Source organism: Meles meles, chromosome 14 (assembly GCF_922984935.1).
Source record: "Meles meles chromosome 14, mMelMel3.1 paternal haplotype, whole genome shotgun sequence".
NCBI classification, from domain to species: domain Eukaryota; kingdom Metazoa; phylum Chordata; class Mammalia; order Carnivora; family Mustelidae; genus Meles; species Meles meles.
The window spans coordinates 24,307,805-24,330,787 of NC_060079.1; the positions used below are offsets into that span (position 1 = coordinate 24,307,805).

At 36.7% G+C, this 22,983-nt stretch overlaps 1 long non-coding RNA gene across 2 annotated transcripts in view; it reads right to left on the reverse strand.

Moving 5' to 3' along the window:
- LOC123925165 overlaps window positions 1-22,739 on the reverse strand; it is a 38,894-nt gene extending 16,155 nt beyond the window's left edge. The window contains exons 1-4 of one of the 2 annotated variants that reach the window (XR_006814922.1): window positions 22,011-22,739; window positions 6,947-7,134; window positions 6,133-6,234; window positions 991-1,160 (exon numbers count right to left, since the gene is read on the reverse strand). This is a non-coding gene — a long non-coding RNA (uncharacterized LOC123925165). Of the gene's footprint in view, window positions 1-990; window positions 1,161-6,121; window positions 6,235-6,946; window positions 7,135-22,010 lie in introns of both variants that reach the window. The other variant, XR_006814923.1, reaches the window with a different exon arrangement.
- Between the last annotated feature and the right edge of the window lie 244 nt (window positions 22,740-22,983).

Genomic DNA, 22,983 nt, shown 5'->3' on the forward strand with positions numbered 1-22,983 from the left:
CAGTGCTGCTGTTGAACCATAAATAGAAGCAATCTAGTATAGAAGAGTGTATATTTTGGACTAGAACAAATCTGAGTTTAAATCTTGACATTACTTATAAGTTCTGTGATCCAGAACAAGTTACTGCCTTTGTGGGTCATAATTCTTTCATTTTGTAACCTGGAACTAAAACTCTGTAGCCTAATGGATGTCATAAAGATCTATCAAAAGAAGGGACTTCCCAGGTTCAAATCTCAGCTCCGTTGTGCAGAAATTGTGACTTAATACCTCCTTTTCCTCATCTGTAAAATGAGGGTAATAAAAGTCCCCATACCTCAAAGAATTGCGAGGATTTAACACCTTAAAATATTTAGAGTACATATAACAGAGCTTGGCACATAGAAAATGATATATTTACATATACTGTAATTCTTACTTAAAGTACCTACCTAGTTCTTGCCCCTTGGTATATTTCTAATAAATGTTAATTACTTTTTATATTTCAACTGAAATTATTTTCCTTTCTTTTCTAAGATTTTATTTTTCAGTAATCTCTGTACCCAATGTGGGGCTCAAACTTACAACCCCAAAATCAAGAGTCACATGCTCTACTGATTGAGCCAGCCAGGCACCCCTCCTTTATTTTCCAGATACATTTTTCAGTGTATTAAGCTAAGGTATAACTGATATTCAATAAACTGTATATATAAGGTGTATAATTGATAACTTTAAACATGTATAGAATTGAGTATACAATTGATAAATGTTAACATGTATATCCCTGTCAAACCATCACCAGAATAAGAAGTGAATATATCTATCAACCCTAAGAATTTCCCCTGCCATTTTATAATCCTCCCCCGGCATTTCTCTCTCCAGGCAACCAATGGTCTGTCTGCCCTTTGTCCCAATAGATCTGTTTGCATTTTCTAGAATTTAATATTTTTTTTCTTCACTCACAATATTGTTTTGAAATTAATCATGCTGGTACACAGAACAATAGTTCATTACCTTTTTATTGCTGAGTAGTATTCCATTATATGAATATATCACAATTTATCCATTTATCTGTTGGTGACATTTGAGTTGTTTCAAATTGGAGACTGTTAAATATAAAGCTACTATGAATATTCATGTACAGATCTCCGTAGAAACATGCTGTCTTTTCTTGTGGAATTTACCTAGAATGAAATGGATCATATATTGGTGTAAGTTTAACTTTTCAAGAAACCGCGAAACTGTTTCCAAACTGATTGTATCATTTTACATTCCTATTAGGAGTGTATAAAGTTCTAATTTCTCCAAATCCTTAACAACACTTTTCATTTTAGATGTTCTAATAGATGTGTATACTTTTTTTTTTGTATATGGATATCCACTTGTTCCATCATGGTTTTACAGTATGTTTCTCTAAAGACTAATGAGGTTAATAAAGTTGAACGATCTTTTCATATGCTTATTTGCTATATGGGTTATCTTTCTATTGAAATTACTATTTGCCTATTTTTTGAGACTTTAGTTTTCTCATTGTTGAGTTTTGAGAGTTTGTTACATTCTTTTGTTTTTTAATCTTTATTTATTTTTTACATGATCTCTATACCCAATGTGAGGCTTGAACTCATGACCCCCGAGAACAAGTGTCACATGCTCTAGCAACTCAGACAACCAGGCACCCTGAGAGTATGTTACATTCTTGATAGAAATCCTTTATTACATGTTTCTGTCAGGCTGGAGCTTGTCTTCTTTAGCAGTGTATTTTAAAAAATAGAAGTTTATAAAAATTTGATTAAGTCCAGTTTCTCAATTTGTTCATTTATGGATTGTACTTTTGATGTGACATTTAAGAAATCTTTGTCTTAATTCAGAGTCACAAAAATTTTCTTACATTTTCTCTAGAAGTTTAATAGTAATGTCAGGTTTTACATTTAGGTCTGTGATCAATTTTGAGTACATTTTTGTACATTCATTTATGAATCAAATTCCTATTTTTATAGTTGGATATCCAGTTCTTCCAAGTACAATGTATTTAAAAAAACAAAATTATTCTTTCTTCACTGAATTATCTTTGCACTTTGTCAAAAATCTGTTATCATTATATATGTGGGTCTGTGTCCAGACTCTATATTCTGTTCCATCAATCTATTTGTCTGTTCTTTTTTATATATACATTTTTAAAGATTGTATTTATTTATTTATTTAAGAGAGAGTGAGAGAAAGAGCACAAGAGCAGGGTGAGGGGCAGGAGAAGTAGACTCCCCACTGAGCAGGGAGCCCGACGTGTGGCTCCATCCCGGGACTCCAGGATCATGATCATGACCTGAACAGAAGGCAGACACTTCACAGACTGAGTCACCAGGTGCCCCTGTTTGTCTATTCTTAATTAATATCCTCTGTTTTGATTACTGTAGATATTTAATAAGTCTTGAAATCAGGCAGTATCAGCCCTCCAACTTTGTTCTTCTTGTCAAAGTTAATTATTCTGACTATTACAGGTCTTCACATTTCTGTATGAGTTTTAGAATCAGCTTATCTTCTTTTTTTTTTAAACTTAATGGGATTTTGGTTTGTGTTGAACCTATAAATCAATTTAAGGAGAGCTGGCATGTTAATAATATGAATGCATTGAGCCAGGTAAATCTCTCAGTTATTTAAGTTGTCTCTACTTCCTCTCAACACTATGCTGTTTTTAGTGTACAGATCTTTCATGCCTTTTATGAGATTTATTCCTAAATATTTCATATTTTTATGCTATTGTAAGTGCTGCATTTTCAGTTGTTTGTTGCTAGAACATAGAAATATAGATGATTATTGTATATTGATCTTGTATCTTCCAGTTTTGCTACATTCACCTGTTAGTTTTAGTAGCTTTTTGTAGATTCCACCATGTGGAACAGATGGATAATTATGTCAGTTTTATTTCTTCCTTTCCAATCTGAATGTATTTTTTTCTTTTCTTGCCTGACTACATTGGCAGAACCTCCAGTGTTGAATAAAAGCAGTAAGAGCGTGGGCACCCGGGTGACTCAGTTTACTGTCCAAGTCTTGATTTCAGCTCAGGTCATGATCTCAGAGTTGCGGGATCCAGCCTAGTGTTGAGCTCTGTGCTCAGCAGGAAGTCTGCTTGGGATTCTCCCTCTCCCTGTGCCCCTCATCCCACTCACACTCTAGCTGAATGGATGGATGGATGGATGAAAGAAATCTTAAAAAACAAAGTGGTAAGAGCAGACATCATTGTGTTGTTCCTGATCTTGGGGGACAAGCATGAAGTCTTTTACCAATAGGTATGAGATTATCTGTAGGTTTTCTGTAGATGTACTTTATCTGGTTGAAGTACCCTTCTATTTCTAGTTTGCTGAGTTTTTAAATAGGGAATGATTATCAGGTTTTGTCAGATGTTTTTTCTGCATCTATTGAGATGATCAGTTTTTCTTTTTTAGATTAATTTGGTGAGTTACAATGATTAATTTTTGAATGTTAAACCAGTCCTGTATTCTTGGTATAAATAGCACCCAATAAATAATATTATCTTTTATATATAGTTGGATTTGATCTGGTGAAATTTTGTCTAGAATTTTTTACATCTGTGTTCATAAGGGAAAGTGGCCTGAGTTTTCTTTTCTTGGGTATCAGGGCAGTGCTGGCCTCAAAGAACAAACTTGAAAGTATTCCTCTCTTTGCTTTTCTGGAAGAGTTTGTGCAAGTGGTATTTTTTTCTCTGAAAGTTGGAAGGATTTAGTAGTTAAATCCCATGTACCAGAACTTTTCTTTATGGGAATGTTTTAAACTAAAAATTCAATTTTTTGCTGGGGCACCTGGATGGCTCTGTTGATTAAACGTCTGCCTTCGGCTCAAGTCGTATCTCAGGATCCTGGAATCAAGCCCCACATCAGGATCCTCATCAGGATCCTTGCTCAGCAGGGAGCGTGCTTCTCCCTCTCTCACTCCCCATGCTTGCTCTCACTCTCTTTCTCTCTCCCATCTTATAAATAGATAAATAAAATCTTAAAAAAATAAAATAAAAAATAAATAAAATTTCAGTTTTTTGGAAATGGATATGTGACCATTCAGTTTATCTATTTCTTCTTGAGTCAGCTTTGGTAATTTCTATCTTCCAAGGAATCTGGTTATTTCATCTGAATTGTTAAAATTTTTGCCTAAAGTTGTTCATAATATTCCCTTATTATCCTTGAAGTATCTGTAGAATTTGTAATGATGTCACCTCTCTCATTCCTGATATTGGTCTTCCTGATAAGTATCTTCTCTCTCTCTCTTTTTTTCCTAACCAGTCTGGCTAAAGGTTTATCAATTCTGCTGATCCCAAACAACCAGGTTTTGATTACATATTCTCAATTGATCTTTGCTTTCTATTTCATTGATTTCCACTTTGACCTTTATTTCATTTCTTTTGGTTGTGTTTAATTTGCTTTTCTGTTCTAATTTCTTAAGAAATTAGATTTCTTTGAGACTTTTTGTATTTTTTAACATAGGCATTTCGTTTATGTAAATTCTGATATATTGTATTTTTATTTTCCCTCAGGTCAAAATACTTTGTAATTTCACTTTGGATTTCTTCTTTAATCAGTGGGTTATGTAGAAGCATGTGATTTTGTTTCTAGATATTCAGGGATTTTCCAGTTAGGTTTCTGTTATTGATTTCTAATTTAATTCCACTGTGGTCAGAGGACATACTTCTCATGACTTAAATCCTCTAAAATGTATTGAGACATATTTTATAGTCTAAAACTGAGACTGGCAAACTTCTTCTTTAAAAGATCAGACAGTAAATATATTTTTTTAAAGATTTTATTTATTCATTTAACAGATAGAGATCACAAGTAGGCAAAGAGGCAGGCAGAGAGAGAGGAGGGGGGAAGCAGGCTCCTCGCTGAACGGAGAGCCCGATGCGGGGCTCAATCCCAGGACTCTGAGATCGTGACCTGAGCCGATGGCAGAGGATTTAACCCACTGAGCCACCCAGGCACCCCAGACAGTAAATATTTTAAGCTTTGTGGGTCACATACAGTTTCTCCTGTCACACATTTTTTTTTTCCTTTTTTCTTTCAAGAAACCTCTCAAAATGCAAAAACCATCCTTAGTTCATAGGCCGTACAAAACCAGATTTGACCCCACAATCAACAGTTTGCTAACCCCGGCCAAGAATATGGTCCCTCTGGGTAAAAGTTTCATGTACTCTTTAAAGAGAAAGTGTATTCTACTGTTAGTGGAATGTTATGAAAGTTGGGTAATATTGGTAGAGAGTGTTGAGTTTACTATATCCTTGCTAGGTTTCAACTTGTCTTAGCAATTACTGAAGGGGGAGTATTAAAATCTCTGACTATAATTACAGATGTGTCTGTTTCTCCTTACAGTTCTATCAGATCTTGCTCTACATATTTTGGACCTCTTTTTATTTGGGGCATAAACATTTAGGATTGTTAAATCCTCCTGATTAACTGATTCCTTTATCTATGAAATGACCTTCTTTTACCCTGGTAATATTCTTTGCTCTGAAATCTTACTTTGTTTCTGTTATGTTAATATAGCCCCACTAGTTTCTTTAGTCAAATGTCAGCATCAGCATGGTATATCTTTTTCCATCCTTTCATTCTTAACATTCTTAAAATAAAGTGTGTTGAGTCTTGCTTTCTAGCCAATCTCACAATCTCTACCCTTTGATTAGGGTTTTTTAGGTCATTTACATTTAATGTGATTATTGATATAATTAGGTTTTAGTGTCTCATCTTGCTGTTTTCTATTTGTTCATTTGTTCTGTGTTCCCTCTGTTTGTTGTTCCTTTTTTTTCTTTTTCTGCCTTCTTTTGGATTACTTTATCATTCCATTCTTTTTTCCTCTGTTGGCTTATTACCTGTAACAGTTGTTTTATTATTCTACTGGTTGCTTTAGGGTTTATAGTCTACATAGTTATCACAGTCTGCTTTCAAGTGAATTTATGCCACTTAAGGTATAATAAAAGAACCTTATAATATCTTACTTCTATTTTTCTCCTCCTGGTCTTCATGCTATTGTTGGCATATATTTACTAATGCATGTTGTAAACTCCATAATACATTGCTATTATTTTTGTTTAAACAGTTGATTAGTTTAAAAGAGAATTAAATGTAAAAAGAGCTTAAACATTTACCCTGCAGTTACCTTTTCCAGTGTTCATCATTCCTTTATGTAGATCTGTATTTCCATCTGATATCATTTCCCTTCCGTCTGGATTACTTTCTTTAACATTTTTTGTAGTGCAGTCTATTGGCAATGATATTAAATTTTCATTTCAGAGTCTTTGAAACACTCTCAGGTTCAAAGCAAGTAATCATCAATTAACCTACTCCCTACCATACACTAACTAAATAGCTTGGACTAAAGTGTAAAAGAGAAAACTGAAAAGGAGTATATTGTACAACCATCAAATAGCCTAGAACTTTGCTCTAAAAGTCCAGTTTGAGACAAAGGAAACTTATAGTATGCCAGGGTGCTAAAAGCTACTGAATAAAACATGCGGCATCTTCTTAGATATAAATTTTACTCAGGGATTTTGAAAAAATGTGTAAGTATTGTACTTATACTAAATATGGAATTAATATATATAATACAACATTTATATTAAATTTCAGACAAAACAAGAAACTTAAGAAAATCCTAGTTTGGGATCAAGCTTCTAGGGCACTTTTTTTTCACTTTCCTGTAGTATAAACCACACTTTTGTGAAAAAGTTCGAGAAGCCGTGAACTTAATGATTATTCATGATTTACTAAAACCTCCCCTAAAATTGGATGCTGTCAACAAATGTAGGTTATTCATAGAGATTTTTTATTTAATTTTAATATGCGTTTATGAATTGACCACTATATCCTATTATTCAGGTTATGAATCATTTCTTATTGTGCTCATGAAAACTACACTTAATTCCAAGTTTTTTAAATACCCATCATTATTCTTGTAAAGGGCTTTTACTTACCAATTTTCACTTTGTGGCTATCAGCATGCCTACATCATTGAGTATCTGCAACACTGTCCAATTTTCTGATTCCCATGCAGGATAGAATAGGAATACACATTAATAAGACTGTTAAAAATTAGCCAAAAACAACAAAAATAGGCTGGCTATGAAGATCCTACTGGAAAATCCACTTGTAAGTCTGCATCCTAAGGAAAAAAAGCAAAAATTTAGTTATTAGATTGTCCCATTTACAAACAGAAAAACATATCTATATAATGTCCCCCCAATAAGAAAGTGCTTAAATTATGATATATGCTTATTCTATGTGGAATACTTACTCAGCCATTAAAGGATATTATAGCTGTATATTTATTACTAGGATGAACAACAAACAGGTATGAAAATGTGATAAAAGGGGGTTAACAGTGGTTATTTCTGGGTTTGGATTATTAATTTTTTTCTACATCTTGTTCATCTTGTTGTATATTCTTTAGTAGCAACTGCATATAACAACAAACACCCAAAGTTTCCAAAAATACTAATTCAATATGAGTACTTATTCAAAATGAAGAGGTCATCATTTGTCTATCCATTAATCAACAATTATTTGCAGTATTAAATAAGGCAAGTCCTTGTCCTCATGACTTTTGATTTGTGAGGGCAAAAAAGGACATATTCAGCAATCTTGGAAATTTATTATTCCTCTTTTTCATTCTCATTACTTAATTGCCCAGTCATTCCCTCCCTTATTTATAGAGGGCTTTGCCACCCAACTTCCAGTATCTGCATTTCCTGCCATCATGTGCCACTTCAGTGTCAACATGGACAACCCATCCAACAACCTTGAACTCTGACTCCACCAGCTTACAACCACTTCATTCAGTGATCCATACCCACACCCATACTCTCAACCTCTGATCACTAGGAAATTGTTCCACAGCCTTAGACTTCAATACTGTTGATCACAGACCACAATCACTTATTGTTCCAATTTTTTCACTCCCTTATTCCCTTAACACCTGCTTTCTTATTTTAGCCTCTATTCCTAAACTATTCCCTTTTCTTTTTTTCAAACCACAATCTTCAGCATGGCTTCATATATCTTTTCCTATCTAGTTTAGTTTCCCAGGTACATTAGTCTCTCTTGATAATAACTTTGCCCCCCTGGCTAATTCCCTCTCCCATTCCTTAGAGCATATATTTTTATGCCACTTTACTACAATTCAAACATGGTACTTCACCTATGCCCTTATCTTTACCATCTTCTTTATTAGAAAAAAAAGTCAAAACTATAAGCTATGAACCTCCTAACCTTCTTGTTCCACATTTACAAGTTATACATGTAACTATCTTTACTTCCTTTCTTCTAATCCCAGGGAGGAGTATCCTATCTCTCTTTCCAGGTCAATTTCTTTACTGCTCCCTTGATCCCACATTTCCTCATCTCCTACAGATCTTTCTTTACCTTTATCCCTCTTCTCTTTAATCTCTTTTCTTCCTCTTCTGCTGTCTCTACCCACATTTTATAAATAGTAAACTCTCTTCACTGGAGAATCTCCTCAGTTCTACAAACTATTCTCTATAGTGATCTGTTATTCCTGTTTTGAAGAAGAAATAAAAAGCCTTGAAATAATATAAATCTATTGTAACTTTTCTCGATTTAAAGTACTTTTCGGGATGCCTGGGTGGCTCAGTTGGTTAAGCGTCTGCCTTTGGCTCACAGGATCCCAGGGTCCTGGGATTGAGTCGGTCATTGGGCTCCCTGCCAGGGAGCCGGCTTCTCCCTTCTTGCCTGCTGCTTCTCCTGCTTGTACTTGTACACTCTCTCACAGGCAAATAAATAAATAAATAAGATCTTTTTAAAAACAAATAAAATACGTTTCAACCTAACACATAATTCTTCCATCATCAGCACAATGAAAATATTCTGGCAAACATTACAATGACAAAATTGCCAAATCCCATTATCTTTTTCAGTTTACTTGACCTATCTGTATCTTCTGATCCTCCTGACTCCTTTTTTCCTGAATCCTCTCTCCCATTGGCTTCTAGAACACTGAGCTCTGTTGGTGCTCTCTTCCACCCTTCTGTGATTTACTCTTAAATTCTTTTTTCTGCCTTCTGTTACTTTGCCCATTTACTAATGTTGGTTTTCATTTCCTCTCACTATATTCAGTTTCTATGAGCAACAACATCTAGTTCCCCCAAAATTTCAACTACTACCTTTTTAGTGATATCTGCTTCAAGCTCCAACCTTTCTCCTAAGCCTCAGATGCACATGCTGAGCTCCCTACTGAACTTCTCTATATGGATATCCCAGTGACGATTCTCCATATTCAATATGTCTTCATTGAGTTTCTCATCTCCTTCCCCTTTCCCAGTTTTCTATTCCACATCCTTATACACACATACTCATAAGCCAGAATCCCTGTTCTTCTCCATTTGCCTCTGTCCTGGTTAATTTTACCCCTATTGTACTCTACAACCAAGACAGGAACTAGAAAGTCATTCTAGATTCTTCCTTATCTCTATCCCATCCATTACTATCCTAGTTCAAAATCTTATTATTTGCCCCCATGACTGTAAAACCATGTGAAACTACTTCCATTTACTTAATAATAATTATTATATATAATAATAGAGCACATTTTACATTTCCCCTAGTATTTAAATTAAGAAATTACAACCATGTTACCATATTAGCAAACCATAAAGGCTTACACAGAAGCATAAATAGCTTCCACTATTCCCAGAGATCAGAAACCTTGTTTATACCCCCGTGCCTAAGTTTTTATCACACAGCAGTTACTGCTTTACTGTCCATTCACTTTTGAATAAGGTAAACATGGCACACTTAAAAGTAACCATAATAATCATTAAGCTGCATATTAAAAGTTCAATAAATAGTAGGATCTATATTAAGTTTATATAATAAGATATAACTTTATACCTTGTTAGTTCACCAGAATTTCTTTAAAACATATACCACACACATACCTATAAACATATATCACATTAGGAATTAGATAAATTAACAAACTGAGTTTTCCCTATAAACTGAGCTTCCTTTCATATCCTATTCTACTGTTTTAAACAGCACTCAACCTATCCATGCCTCCAAAATTATGAAAGTGAACGCACCCCCAGAGCCACCCTTGTAGTAAAATTAGTGTGGCACAGGTAGAACAGAGGGGTCCTACTGCCTCCCCAAATCCTTTCCACTTTGCTTTCTGATGCCTGGAAGATGGAACCATCTATTCCACAAGATACAAACTGCAATTTTCCCGAAGAAGAAAAACCAAGTATAATATATAATAATGCTAAATGAATAAAATTCAATAATACCAAGAAACGAAAGACAGAGTCTTCCTTTGTCAGTTGGGAAAAGAGAGTAAAGAGGGATATTGTTAAGGGGCCTTCAGAAACAATGCCTCCCAAATCATTCCTGATTTTTTTCAATATTCTTTAATGCCCATGTATTTTATAACTGGGGAGATGTTCAAAAGTGAGTCCATAGGTCTAGTGTCAAGAGCAAATAGAAGTATTTTTACATCAAGTGATTTATAAGAAGCTTTGAACTTTATCATAATTAACAACTGTATTAACTAACATTTTTTATATCTAAAGGGTTAAATTTTAGGAACTTTCAGTTTTACATTCTTTTCCTTTTAAAGGAAATACATGTATAAATAAAGGTCAATGGTAGGATTATTAGGTTTGGTCATATGCTAAAAGAATTTCTTGCAGGGGGCATCTGGATGGCTCAGTGGGTTAAAGCCTCTACCTTCAGCTCAGGTCATGATCCCAGGATCCTGAGATCGAGCCCCACATTGGGCTGTCTGTTCAGCGGAGAGCCTGCTTCTCCTACTCTCTCTCTGCCTGCCTCTCTGCCTACTTGTGATCTCTGTCCGTCAAATAAATAAATAAAATCTTTAAAAAAAAAAAAAAGAATTTCTTGTCAGGAAAAGTTTTGTATCCACCATAATATATTAGTAGTTTTGCAGTTTATTAAAAATATTGCAGTTAAGTCACATGAGCTTTCAGTTGTTTCACTAATGGCATAAATATCTAATTGTTAAAGAAAACCCTATGCTTATAAAATACATTCTCCCAAAAGGGGAAAAAATTAGTATGTATGATACTTCAAACCACTTATTTTTCTTTAAGAGTTTCCTTAAAATTATGTATATGTATTGTATATACCATCCTGCGCTCAGTGGATCAAAAGTTAATAGAATAGGGTCATCAAGTAAATTAAATATTAACAGCAAAAATTAAAGGACTTAAATTAAAAACATAGGGCCTAATCCTATGATTAAGAAAAGTGAGGAAAAAGTGTTCCCACAAGATCTGTAAACTGTTCACCTATTTAAAATAAATTACTTCTTCAGAGCTGCCTTAAAAAGTCAATTTGTTTTAAACACATAAGCATTTCTATGCCAGAAAAGAATGTGCTACATTTTATTCTCATTTCCCTATAGATTTGTGCTACATGGAAGAAATAATTTTTTACACATGAAGAACTGAAATATAGCATGAAGTTCAACTGTCACAGAGAACTCATAACACACTGAGAACTCATTACACATAGTCATGTCTCCTAGAGACCAGAGGGTCTCAATTTTACTTCTGTTTACTAAAAATAAGTAAGAAATGAATGATAATAGATTACTGGTTCATTGTCCTCAACTTTCAGGACAAGACTTGCCCCAAGTCAACAAAGTCTCTGAGGTCATGAGTTACAACTTTTAAAAGTTTTCACTCAATGTGAAATTTATTAAAACCCTTCAATTTTCTTTTGATAAAGGATCAATAGAGATCCATTTCTATTATTTACCAGTCCTTTTTGTTATCTTAAACTGTTCCCCAAATACAAACATTTTAATGGCTAGGACAAAAAGTTAACTAACACTTGGTATATTTCATACCATATATGGTATATGATTTACTGTTCTGGGTATGTGACTTTTTGAGAGGAGCCCTATTAAACTGGAGCATAACCAGAAGAAAGCCAAGGTGGTGAAGGGTTTAAAATCACAGAGCCACTAAGGATGTTTGGGGGGCAGGGATTCAGTTGCCTTCATGGTTGAAGATAATAGTGATCTTATTTGTTTATTTATTTATTAAAAGATTTTATTTATTTATTTGACAGAGAGAAACACAGCGAGAGAGGGAACACAAGCAGGGGGAATGGGCAAGGGAGAACCAGGCCTCCCCCTGAGCAGGGAGCCCAATGAGGGGATCAATCCCAGGACTCTGGGATCAAGACCTGAGCGGAAGGCAGGGGCTTAATCACTGAGCCACCCAGGAGCCCCATATTTATGTTTTTAAGCTTCTTTATTTTTTTTAGTAATCTCTACACCTAACATCTAGAACTCACAACCCTGAGATCAAGAGTCTTGTACTCTTCCAACTGAGCCAGCCAGGTGCCCCAATAGTGGTCATATTTAAAAAGTTATCACACATAGATAGGAATGAATTTTTTCTCAGTAGCTGCATGGGGTACTTTGAAAATGGGTAGCAGTTACAAAGGACATGTTTTAACTATGTTTTAACATAGTTTTAACTACTAAGTTTTACATAGTTTTAACTACTAAGATTCTATGACTCCAAACCTATTATTTTTAAAAACAACATTCCAAAACATTGTATTCAATATTTCATCTAAAGGCAGCATGTTCACACAAATTCTTTAGAAAGTAGATAACTGCAATTAGTGGGTTTATCCTTTTCCAGGTATCCTTATTGGTAAAGAGAGTGAGGGGAGCTCATACTCTTCAATAAATATTAACCATTATTAACTTTAATTGAATTTTAGATCAGCCTTATAATCTGTGCTCAAGACTATAGAAGTAAAACTGTTCTTCATATGGGGAGAAAACCCCTTATACTTCTCTAACCTTAAATCAGAGTTGAAAATGCTATGTATGAATCTGTTCTGACTGCTTCCCTAATACTCACTCATAATACTATTTTTTAATTGAAATAAATTGATATTTGCCTAATTTTTTTTAAAGATTTTATTTATTTATTTGACAGATAGAGATCACAAGTAGGCAGAGAGGCAGGCAGAGAGAGAGGAGGAAGCAGGCTTCCTGCCCAGCAGAGAGCCCAATGTGGGGCTCGATCCCAGGACCCTGGGATCATGACCCGAGCCGAAGGCAGAGGCTTTAACCCACTGAGCCACCCAGGTGCCCCTAATTTTCTTAAACATTACAAGAACTTAAAGAATATAGATCATTCCTACTTAAGCTATAATAGGATATGCCTGATTTGCTAAATCATTCTACTTGGGGCTAAAACTCTGACTTCCTGGTAAAAAATACCAACTCAAGCAAGTTAGAGTTACCATGCCAGGCACTGAAGTTAATTATCAGAGCCCCCCAAAAGAGTTCATTTTACAGACATATAACCCAGATTCAAATTACACATAACTTAATTCTTCCATGTACCACTAAGATTGTAGCTAATTTTCATCACTACTTAGTTCATTTTGCATATCTCTGGATACCTTAAGATCATCCAGTTGAATTTTCCATATCTCTCAAGTTCTACAACTAAAGTCATGCTAATAAATGGGATCTAATTTTTTTTAAAAGATTTTATTTATTTATTTGACAGACAGAAATTACAAGTAGGCAGAGAGGCAGGCACAGAGAAAGGGGGAAGCAGGCTCCCTGCTGAGCAGAGAGTCCGATGCGGGGCTCGATCCCAGGACCCTGAGATCATGACCTGAGCTAAAGGCAGAGGCTTTAATCCACTGAGCCACTCAGGCGCCCTGGGATCTAGTTTTTTTTGAACGAGAGAAACAAATACTTCAAAAAATAGATTTATAAGAATTATGTGATCCATCAGTCCATCAACACCCTCCAGTCTTTTTTTTTAACATCCTCCAGTCTCTTAACAAGGTCCTCAATTACTGATTTTAAAAAGTAAATCGATAAAAATGAGATAGACGGTGAAAACTTAAAATTACTTTCACTTTCAGGTTTTGCTTTTTCAAATATTCATTAATTTTTTAATATATTTGTTTTCCTTCTTTTGTTAACTGTGTATTTGTTAATTGTTCTATTTTTCTTACAGACTTATCTCTTTGTACATTGAGTATATTAACCCATTATCTGCTTTATAAGTTAAAAAATATTTTTCAGTTTGTCATGTATCTTTTGTATTAATAGTGAATTTTTCCTATGTATTTATTTTTTGTGTAGCTACCAGATAATGTTCTCTGAGATTCTGTGTTGAACCTCTTTATAACTCCACATACCTCGGTGACCTCATCCAAGCCCATAGTTTAAATGACCCTCTGTAATTGGTCAACTAGTAAATCTACAGACAACATGCAAACCAGACCTTTCTCCTAAATTCCAGACTTCTAAATCAAAATCCAATCCTACTACCTAGTTATCTGTAAGTAAGGGTGGCAGGATGTACTTAACCCACCAGGCATCTCAAAACCAATATATCAAACCTGTTCTAGTTTCTGTATCTCAGGAAATGGCATCCATTGCCACTCAGTTGCCCACTCCAGAAACTAGGAGTCCTGTGACATATCTCCTCCTCTCTTCTCATAAACAAAGCCTCCTAAACCTTCTCTGTAGTCTTACCTTCCAACTTTTTCCATCCTTACTTACTCCACTCTAACCACATGGGCACTGAATTTACCAGTCCTTCCTGCTCAGGATGTTAACATACACTCTTCCTTTGCTTAGAATGTTCTTCCCTTTTTTGGCCTAGCTAATTCCTAAGTCTCAGCTTAACTGTTCCACCTTAGGAAGGCCTTAGTTAAACCTCCAGTGTTAGGTGTCCATAGTGTATGCTTTCAATGCATCTGTGTTCTTTTGGTACAGTACTTATCACAGTTGTAATCTGTAAAACTATTAACTTAAACATTGTTTCTCTCATGAGACTATACCACAACAGGAGGAGCCATGACTAATATGCTCAGTACCTTGAACAATACCTGACACTTTGTGCTAGTTACCTGGAAATACCTACATATTAATACTGAGTAAATTCAGTCCCTTTGTACTTGATTTCACTCCCATTTCTACTTTAGTTCAAGCACTCTTTATTGCTAGCCTGGATAACTACAATAGCCTCTGAAGGACTCAACCATTACTCTCACATATTTTCATCTATTCTTCAGTATCCTTGGGGTTTTGGGGGTTCTTTTTGTTGTTGTTTTTGTTGTTAAGATTTTACTTACTTATTTGTCACAGAGAGAGAGAGAGAGAGAGAGAGAGCGCACAACCAAGGTGAGTGACAGGCAGAGGGAGAAGTAGGCTCCGTGCTGAGCAAGGAGCCGAATGCAGGACTTGATCCCAGGACCCTGGGAACATGAGCGGAGCCGAAGGCAGACGTTTAACCAACTGAGCCACCCCAGCATTCCTCCAGCATCCAGTATCTTACTCACTGGTTTGAGATTTTTCAAGTACATTTTATAAAGGTGACATCCAAGACCCTTCATGGTTACCTCTATCCACTTGATTAGGCTAAGCCTCCTTAACTCCTCCAAAGTCATGTAGCAACAAATCATATAAACTACGTGAATTTTCTTGAACATGCAGGTTCTTCCTGACTTCTGTTTTCTTACAATCCAGTGATTATATTTAAAATGCTTTCTATGGCCTATTTCTACTCTCTTTCACACTCGAATAACCTTAGTCCCTTTAGGTTCCGTCAAGATATCTCTCAAGATACAGCTCTACTGGGGCGCGTGGGTGGCTCAGTGGGTTAAGCCTCTGCCTTCGGCTCAGTTCATGATCTCAGGGTCCTGGAATCGAGCCTTACATCAGACTCTCTGCTTGGCGGGGAGCTTACTTCTCCCTCTCTGCCTGCCTGCCTCTCTGCCTACTTGTGATCCCTCTCTCTCTGTCAAGTGAATAAATAAAATCTTAAAAAAAAAAAAAAGATATAGCTCTACTCCTGAAAAGCTTTTCTGAGCCACTTATTCCTAATCTGGTTTAAATGCTCTTTGTCTATTATTTCTCTAATTGTCATTTTTAGAGAATTTATCTATCTTCCATTAGACTTTCAGTTTCTTCCCAGCAGGGACTACATATTTTTCATCTCTATATATCCAACCCTGGTTTGGGCTTTGGTAATTGTTTGATTAAATGTGTTTACCAAAACATATCAAACCCATCAAAACATACCTACCTGTGGGAACTGGTATTCCCACCTCTGGGAAATCTTCCAATAAATAAGCAAATAAATAAGAAAGCCAGTTAGAAAAGGTATATGCATAAAAATGTTCACTTCAGAATTATTTTTAATAGCAAAATACTGGAAACAACCTAAATGTCCAGCAATAGAAGAATGGTAGAATCTGCTGAATGACGTGTAGCAGAGCAATTTAGAATGAAGATTATAAAATGATATAGTAACTCACAGATGCTAACACCATGTTAAGTGGAAAAAGATAAAACTGATTTCACACTATGACCCTTTAAAATTTATATGTATAGACATTGACTAAAAGAGAACATGAAAATTGTATGAGTGGTTTGTGTGGATTGTGATTTTGTTGCCTTTATTAAGAACTTTATAAATGTTGCTATGGCATCTTCTCAGTTATAATGAAGATAATGTAAAATGAAGCCCATATCATTAATATATGTATGTAAGTGTATGCACATTTGTTTGTATGTACATTTTTGTTTGTATATATAAATATTCTCTATGTATGTATATATTTCTTAGTGTAGTCATATGAAAGATCCAAGAAGCAGAAACACTTCATTAGCATGAGCATACCTATCCTTGGTCTCTAATACCATTCTGTACTAACAGGAAATAGGACTCCTTAGAGAAAAGGCTAATTCCAGGGCTGGCACAGATTACGGACAAGATGAACATGGAACATCTTGTTATACCAGAAAATAAGGAAGTGCTCAAAAAAAAAAAAAAAAAGAAAGAAAGAAAGAAAAGAAAAGATGTAGGCATATCACAAAGACACAGTACCCAAACTACAAGTGCTCCCACTAGCTTAATCTGGGACAATTTAAATACCAAAATAATTAAATACAAACTTAAATATTTAGAGGTGAAAGGTCATGACATAATAACTTACCTTCAAATGATTGATTTTTAAAAAGTGTACAGGGGTACCAGGGTGGCTCAGTCATTGGGCATCTGCCTTCAGCTCAGGTCATGATCCCAGGGTCCTGGGATTAAGCCCCACGGCAGGCTCCCTGCTCTGCAGGAACCTGCTTCTCGCTCTCCCATTTCACCTGCTTGTATGACCTCTCTCGCTGTCTCTCTCTGTCAAACAAATAAAATCTTTAAAATAAATAAATAAGTGTACAAAATTATAGCTAGAACTCAAGAAAACAAAAATAAATACATAATGGAAAAACAGGAATTCATAAGTTAAATACAGATAATAGAGAAGAAAGGGCTCTTTGTTCACAGTGGAATGCTGTGGACTACTTGGTAGATGTGGAGAGAGTATTAGATTTGTTGAATCATTCTGCAATCATTATGGCAAAATTATATCAGCAATAATCGATGCTAAATTTAAATGGGGATTTTGATGATGAGCAGGATATATCTTCAAATCTTTCCCCACAATTTGTTTTTTTAATACTAGGAAGAAAAAAAAAAAAACAGTAACTATACAATGGAAAATTCGGGCCATATATGGACCAGGTGATCAAGGTAGTATCACCAAGGAGGGACAGATGGATCATGTGCTTCCGGAAGTGATACCCTACACAGGACACAATATCACCTGTGCAATAGTCCACTTTAGTCATGAGGAAACATCAGAAAAAAAACAAAATAAGGAACGTTTTATTAAAAAGAGTGGTAAAGGTGTGCCCAGGTGGCTCCCACAGTTAATCCAGCTCAGGTCATGGTCGCAGGGTTGTAAGATTATCAGCCTTGGGCTCCATGGTCAGTGGGAGTCTACTTTTCTCCCTCGGCCCCTCCTCCCACACAGGCACTCCCCCGCCCCAAATAAATAAGTCTTTAAAAAAAGAAAAAGTCCAATGGAGTAAAAAGCTATATTCTTTAAAAATGTCAAGGTCATAAAAGATACAGGCTGGAAATGTGCCAAAATAAAGCAAGCTAAAGAGTCATGACATCTAAATGTATTACCTGACCCCAAACTGACTCCTATACTGGAGGGGGAAATGCTAGTAAGGATCAAGCTACAAAACTGGAATATGGTGGTAGACTGAAGTATTATTTCAATGTAAATTTAACCCTAACCCTAACCCTAATTGGTAGGAAATACTCTTAAGTACTCATGGGTGACAGGCCAAAATGTATGTAACTTAACCTCAAATGGTTCAGAAAAAATGTACGGAAGTATACATGTATGTGGTAAGAGAGGGACCTTACACAAGAGCAAGCAAATGATAAGGAAGTTCTTTGAACTATCTTAATTTTTGCATTTTTTGATAAATTTTAAGTTATTTCTTTTTTAAAGATTTATTTATTTGAGAGAGAGAGAGCATGTGCAAGTGTGGAGGGAGGGGCAAAAGGAGAGAATCTCAAGTAGACTCCCCACTGGATCCCAGGATCCATGAGATCATGACCCAAGACAAAATCATGAATGGGACTCTTAACCAACCAAGTGAATTTTAAATTATTTCTAAGTCAAAAGGTTTTTTAGGAATTAAGTCCACCTTGGAGAAACAAGACCAATAAGAAAATAAAAGTTACTTTAAAACCCATCAAAGCAAACTGTCTTTTTTTTTTTTAAGATTTTATTTATTTATTTGACAAAGAGAGAGAGCACAAGTAGGCAGAGAGGCAGGCGGGGAGGGTGGGGGGGGAAGCAGGCTCCCCACTTAGCAGGGAGCCCGAACAACGTGGGGCTCTATCCCAGGACCCTGGGATCATGACCCGAGCCAAAGACAGAGGCTTAACCTGCTGAGCCACCCAGGCGCCCAAGCAAACTGTCTTTAAAACATTCTCCAGTGTATACTGAGTTTTCAAGTTACTGTTCAAAATGTTTTCTTCAAGAGTCTTCATTCTTTTGTAAAAGATGAACAGACCTATAGCTTTCACAGTTTTATCTAAAGAGGTTAATATGCTGAAGCCAACATTTCATTAGTTGTAGCTTACTCATTAAAACAGCAGGAAGGAAAGAAAGCATTGAAATTACAAAACCTCTGTTCTCCACACTACCCATATTTACCATTCATTAGCTGGTGATTGCATTCCAGTCTCCAGGTAAAACCTCAGATTTTAAATTATAACTTCAGTTTATTGTTATGACAAGTAGAGTACGCAGAGAGACAAATGGGGTAAGGAGTCAGGGTCGGGCTGATGAACTCTTCATGTTGAAGATGAAAGAAAGCTGAAAACTTCTGCCCTAATTGAGTACCTAAATAACTGACTTCTTTTTTTCATTAAGTACATAACAATGTGAGTATTAAAGTTTGGAGGAGGTATCCTTACTAGTTTTTACCTGTGAATTTGACAATTTGAAATAAAAAGCACTTTTTTTCCCCTTTAAAATTTAGCTCAATTATTTGCACCCCCTTGTGGTCAAATATAAACTGGGTTTTCAAAACATTTTTTTCCAACTGGGCTTTTTGTTCAGGCATGGGAACCATGTTACTTGATTTTGTTTTCTCCCATTTTGGCGAATTGAGATTTATGAAGGGGTTTTGGTTTATTGAATAGTATCTTAAACAAAACACGGCTTAAATCTTCTAAAAGTAACCACCATATAAACTTTAGTCTGCAAAATGGAGATGATTACACCAACCTCAAGTGTTATGAGGTTGAATTCAAGGGGAAATGCACATACATGCTTAGCTGACACATAGTAGGAACTCAGTAAATGTTACTTACCAACAACATCATCACTTTAGAATTCTCCTGACAGAATATATCTAAGGGGGCTAGATCAAAAATTTACCAGTTCATTTAGTTCAAGTACAATCGTGCAAATAAGTTCCTCAAATATACCACTTATTCCAGACTACCTCTAGCCAATTCTCACCACAGATACATTTTTAAGGAACAAAGAATATGTATTTATCTGTGGATGATAGAAATGTGGACAGTTTTTACTTTATATTTTAGACTGGCCTGATTCCCCCCCCTTAATTTTAATAATTAGAAAAAGCAAAACTATCCCATTTCCGTATGATACTCTTATGAAATGATAAGACAAATTAACATTCTTACTCATCTGGCAGAAACCATTACTCACATTTGGCAAAAATAATTTGTCAGGCTGATTTGTCATTTTAAGGGACTTTTGTTCTTTGTTTTTGTTTTTTTAAGGGAAGATTTTATTTATTTATTTAACAGAAAGAGGCCCAGCAAGAGAAGGAACACAGGCAGGGGGAGTGGGAGAGGGAGAAGCAGGCTTCCTGCTGAGCAGGGAGTCCGATGTAGGGCTTGATCCCAGGACCCTGAGGCAAAGGCAGACGCTTAAGGACTGAGCCACCCAGGCACCCCGTTAAGGGACTTTTGAACACAGTAGCTTAACTCCTAATGGCGCTAACTTAAAACTTTTTAAAACACAAGAAGCTGTTTTAAAAGATCAGTGTTGATGATGCACAATAACATTTACTAATATACCAAACTAATATCAAAATAATATGCTAATATACCACACACTGTTCAAACGTCTTTACTATATATTAGCTCATTAACTTCCTTACAACAACCTCATGAGATAGTTACTCCATTTCAAAAGCTCAAACTGAGAAAAAGTAACTCACATAGGGTCACAAAGCTAGTTAGTAACAGAGCTGAGTTCCAAATCCCGGCAGTTTGGTTCCAGAGTCCACACAATTAACCAATGCACAAAAGTACTATAGAGATGTAAGACAAACACTACTCTGCAATGTTACTTCTTGATGATCTCAAAGTACTAAAATCCATTTCTTTTCTAATTCTACCTCAGTAATGCAAATTATGCTAGCCTTCTCCCATTTCCTTACTTCTTAGTACGTCAGACACTTTGAATATCCATAGTCTTCTTTAACCCTCATAATATGTTTTTGTATACTCCTACAGTTAAGGTTCATCACAAGTTTTGCAACAAAAACTGGGAAAAAATGTAGCAAGACCCCAGATTTCAAATTGTTGGATTCTGTAGAAAATGTATTTTAACTTGGGATCAGGAAAAAAGTAACCAAAAATAAACTTAAAATGTCATAATTTAGAATCAGTGGCAGTGGTATTGTTTTCATTTTCATCTTAACTAGCCTGGTGGCGGGTAGGCATATGAATGATTCAAAGAGGTTTTTAAGGAAAAACTATTTTATTTTATTATCATCATAAAAACTATTTTATTATCATTTATTGTCCTGTCTTAGCGTCCAGTTTTTGAAGGTGAGCACAGATTTGTCTAGGTCTTGTGCTTCTACTTACTAGTTATAAGATTTAGGGCCAAATTTCTTAATCTGAGTCTCGGGTGTCCTCATGTGTAAAATGACGATAATACCTTCTTAATGGGGCTGTTGTGAGCAGCAAACAGGATCAGTCCGTAAAGCATTTATTTACCACCGTGCCCAGCCAGAGTACAGTCAGTACGTGATATCTATCTACTATTATTTTAATAATGTGTCGCACAGTGGAACCCCGTCTTTGATAGTTTCAGTTCCTTTTACCACCCTTAAAATACACACACACACACTCACACACACAAAGTGATGGCCAAAGACTGCCCATTCACCCAAAACAGAGCAAAACGTTTAAGAACAAGTGAGGCTGTAAGAGAAACTGGACTGGATGAAAGCACCGTCTCAACGGGCAGCCTAGAACCGGGAAGTAGAGCTCCAACAAACCTAAATAATCCTGAACGCCCGACGCGCGCGCACGCATGCATACACCGCACACCTCTCTCTCTTTCTTTCTCTCTCTCTCTCTCTCTCTCTCTCTCTCACACACACACACACACACACACACGAGTTGTTGAGCAGGGGAAACCACGCCTGTGTGAGCTCAGGTTGCAGAGCGGGATACAAAGTGGCCCAAGTTCCAGAATCTGACAGATGGGGACTCATCCACGTGCTTGCTACCTGTGTCTCCTAAGGCAAATTACTTAGAAGTCTCTGAGCCTTGCTTTCCTGGTCTGCAAACCGATAATAATAACTGTACCTACCTCATAAAGTTGTTCTGAGGCTTAGGTGCAATAGCTCCAGTAAAGCGTTGACATACAGCAAGTGCTCTAGACACAGACCGGGCTGTTTTTTTAAGTACACGTGTATCCATACACAATCCGTTGTTGGGAGTTTAGACACTGGCAATAAAACGTGTTTCTTTTCGTCTAAGTTGCACCCTTATTTGTTTTCCTCGAACAGTAGAATAAATACCTACAGACTGACATGTCATCTATGGACCTCCGGCCCACAGCGCACGGTTCCTCCACAGCCGCACGATTCCTCCACGTCCGCGGCTGAGCAAAGGAGTTGCACGCACGCGCAAGAAAGGAGGCAGGAGGAGTGAGACTGAGGAAAAGTGAGAGCGGCGAACAGTGACGATTCTGCGCATGTTCAAGGCGCGGATATTGGGGTAGGAGTTTGCGCATGAGCAGAAGTGTAGGGAAAGCCGGAGAAGGGTTTGGAGGCGGTATTGACAGCTGTGGAGGCAGCCCGCGTTCCCGGCATGCCCCGGGGCGGCGGGGTTGGCTCTAACGAATTTGAATGAGGAGCCTCAGCGCTTTCGGCGCCATTTTCGAGTGATGCCTGATCTCATCAATCTAGCGGGAGAGACGGGATAACCTGTCCGAGATGATAGCGCTACTAGGACTCCGCCGAAAAATCGCTAAAAAAATCGCCAAAAATTACTTCGACCAAAGGGCAGTCCGTGGGGCTTCGCCAGGGTTGCCGCATACGGTAAGAACCTGAAGAAGTAATAGCTGGACCTGGGAGGTGGCAGTGGTGGGACCGTCAGGCGTTGGGGGGTGCAGGGAGTGGGCACCGGGTCCGCCCTCATTTTAATTGCTAAAAATGTGAGGAGATGGGTTGGGGGTAATTGGGTGTCTGGGAGTGGGCGGCGGCGGGCTGAATGTGGCGGGAGCGCGAAGAGACGGGGGCGTGGGGGGAGGGGAGTTGCAGTTTGAGCGGGACGCGGAC